Raw genomic sequence first — 3,614 nt, forward strand, 5'->3', positions numbered from 1 at the left:
CTCTAGTCACCATCACTAAGTTACTAGAACTTCGTGATGAACTATAGTATGCAAGGGATGACGAAAACGAGTCCCGAGCTCTTCGTGATGCTGAAATCGACGAAGGTAGAAATCAAGAAAAGAGCATCAAGTGTTGATGATTGACAAGACCACTAGTTTCAAGAAAAGGGCAAAGGGAAAGAAAGGGAACTTCAAGCAGAATGACAAGCAAGTTGTCACTCCCGTGAAGAAGCCCAGAGCTGGACCTAAGCCTGAAACTGAGTGCTTCTACTACAAAGGAAATGGTCACTGGAAGTGGAACTACTCCAAATATTTGGTGGATAAGAAGGATGGCAAAGTGAACAAGGGTATATTTGATATACAGGTTATTGATGTGTGCCTTACTAGTGTTTATAGTAGCCCCTGAGTATTTGATACTAGTTCAGTTGCTAAGAGTAGTAACTCGAAACGGGAGTTGCGGAATAAACAGAGACTAGTTGAGGGTGAAGTGACGATGTGTGTTGGAAATAGTTCCAAGATTGATATGATCATCATCACACTCTCCCTACACTTTCGAGATTTGTGTAGAACCTAAATAAATGTTATTTGGCGTTTGTGTTGAGCATGAATATGATTTGATCATGTTTATTGCAATACGGTTATTCATTTAAAATCAGAGAATAATTGTTGTTCTGTTTACATGAATAAAACCTTCAATGATCATACACCCAATGAAAATAGTTTGTTGGATCTTGATCGTAGTGATACACATATTCATAATATTGATGCCAAAAGATGCAAAGTTAATAATGATAGTGCAACTTATTTGTGGCACTGCCGTTTGGGTCATATCGGTGTAAAGCGCATGAAGAAACTCCATAAAGATGGATTTTCGGAATCACTTGGTTATGAATCATTTGATACTTGTGAACCGTGCCTTTTGGGCAAGATGACTAAAACTCCGTTCTTCGGAACAATGGAACAAACTACTGACTTGTTGGAAATAATACATACCGATGTATGTGATCCAGTGAGTGTTGATGCTCGTGGCAAGTATCGTTATTTTCTGACCTTCACAAGATGATTTGAGCAGATATGGGTATATCTACTTGATGAAACATAAGTCTGAAATAATTGAAAGGTTCAAAGAAATTCATAGTGAAGTGGAAAAATCATCGTAACAAGAAAATAAAGTTTCTGCGATCTGATCGCGGAGACAAATATTTGAGTTACGAGTTTGGTCTTCAATTAAAACAATGTGGAATAATTTCACAGCTCACGCCACCTGGAACACCACAACGTTATGGTGTGTCCGAATGTTGTAACCGCACTTTATTGGATATGGTGCGATCTATGATGTCTCTTACTGATTTTTACCATTATCGTTTTGGGGTTATACATTAGAGACAGCTGCATTCACGTTAAAAGGGCACCATCTAAATCCGTTGAGACAACATCATATGAACTATGGTTTAGAAGTAAACCTAAGCTATCGTTTCTTAAAGCTTGGAGTTGCGATGCTTATATGAAAAAGGTTTTCAACCTGATAAGCTCGAACCCAAATCGGAGAAGTGCGTCTTCATAGAATACCCAAAGGTAACTATTGGGTACACCTTCTATCACAGATCCGAAGGCAAGTTATTCCTTGCTAAGATGGATCCTTTCTAGAGAAGAAGTTTCTCTCGAAAGAAGTGAGTGGGAGGAAAGTAGAACTTGATGAGGTAACTATACATACTCCCTTATTGGAAAGTAGTTCATCACAGAAATCAGTTCCTGTGATTCCTACACCAATTAGTGAGGAAGCTGATGATGATGATCATGAAGCTTCAGATCAAGTTACTAACAAACCTCGTAGGTCTTCCAGAATAAGATCCGCACCAGAGTGGTACGGTAATCGTGTTCTAGAAGTCATGTTACTAGACCATGATGAACCTACGAACTATGAGGAAGCGATGATGAGCTCAGATTCCACGAAATGGCTTGAGGCCATAAAATCTGAGATATGATCCATGTATGAGAACAAAGTATGGACTTTGATTGACTTGCTCGATGATCAGCAAGCCATGTTAAATAAATGGATCTTCAAGAGGAAGACGGACATTGATAGTAGTGTTACTATCTACTAAAGCTCGACTTGTTGCGAAATGTTTTCAACAAGTTCAAGGTGTTGAATACGATGAGATTTTATCACTCGTATCGAAGCTTAAGTCTGTCTGAATCATGTTAGCAATTGCCACATTTTATGAAATCTGGCAAATGGATGTCAAAACTGCATTCCTTAATGGATTTATTAAAGAAGAGTTGTATATGATGCAACCAGAAGGTTTTGTCAATCTTAAAGGTGCTAACAAATTGTGCAAGCTCCAGCGATCCATCTATGGACTGGTGCAAGCATCTCGGAGTTGGAATATACGCTTTGACGAGTTGATCAAAGCATATGGTTTTATACAGACTTTTGAAGAAGCCTGTATTTACAAGAAAGTGAGTGGGAGCTATGTAGCATTTCTAATATTATATGTGGATGACATATTGTTAATTAGAAATGATATGGAAATTCTGGATAGCATGAAAGGATACTTGAATAAGAGTTTTTCAAAGCAAGACCTCGGTGAAGCTGCTTACACATTGAGCATCAAGATCTATATAGATAGATCAAGACGCTTGATAAGATTTTTCAATGAGTACATACCTTGATAAATTTTTGAAATAGTTCAAAATGGAACAGTCAAAGAAGGAGTTCTTGCTTGTGTTACAAGGTGTGAAGTTGAGTAAGACTCAAGACCCGACCATTGCAGAAAATAGAAAGAGAATGAAAAGTCATTCCCTATGCCTCAGTCATAGGTTCTATAAAGTATGCTATGCTGTGAACCAGACCTATTGTATACCTTGCTCTGTGTTTGGCAAAGGAATACAATTTTGATCTAATAGTAGATCACTGGACATGGGTCAAGAATATCCTTAGTGAAAACTAAGGAAATATTTCTCGATTATGGAGGTGATAAAAGAGCCCGTCGTAAAGAGTTACATTGGTGCAAGCTTTTACACCGATCCAGATGACTCTATGTCTCAATCTGGATACATATTGAAAGTGGGAGCAATTAGCTAGAGTAGATTCGTGCAGAGCATTGTAGACATAGAATATTTGCAAAATACATATGGCTCTGAATATGACAGACCCATTGACTAAGCTTCTCTCACAAGCAACACATGATCATACCTTAGTACTCTTTGGGTGTTAATCACATAGCGATGTGAACTAGATTATTGACTCTAGTAAACCCTTTGGGTGTTGGTCACATGACGATGTGAACTATGGGTGTTAATCATATACATATATGAATATTGGTGTTAAATCACATGGCGATGTGAACTAGATTATGAGTTTATGAGTTTTGATGTACCGAAGGAGTTCGGAGTCCCGGATGAGATCGGGGACATGATGAGGAGTCTCAAAATGGTTGAGACGTAAAGATCGATATATTGGACGACTATATTCGGAGTTTGGAAAGGTTCCGAGTCATTCGGGTATTTTTCGGAGTACCGGAGAGTTACGGGAATTCGCCGGGAGAAGTATTGGGCCTTATTGGGCCATACGGGAAAGAGAGAGGGGCTGCCTAGGGCAGGCCGCGCCCCCC

This window comes from Triticum dicoccoides, chromosome 4B, assembly GCF_002162155.2.
Source record: "Triticum dicoccoides isolate Atlit2015 ecotype Zavitan chromosome 4B, WEW_v2.0, whole genome shotgun sequence".
In the NCBI taxonomy this organism is placed as follows: Eukaryota; Viridiplantae; Streptophyta; class Magnoliopsida; order Poales; family Poaceae; genus Triticum; species Triticum dicoccoides.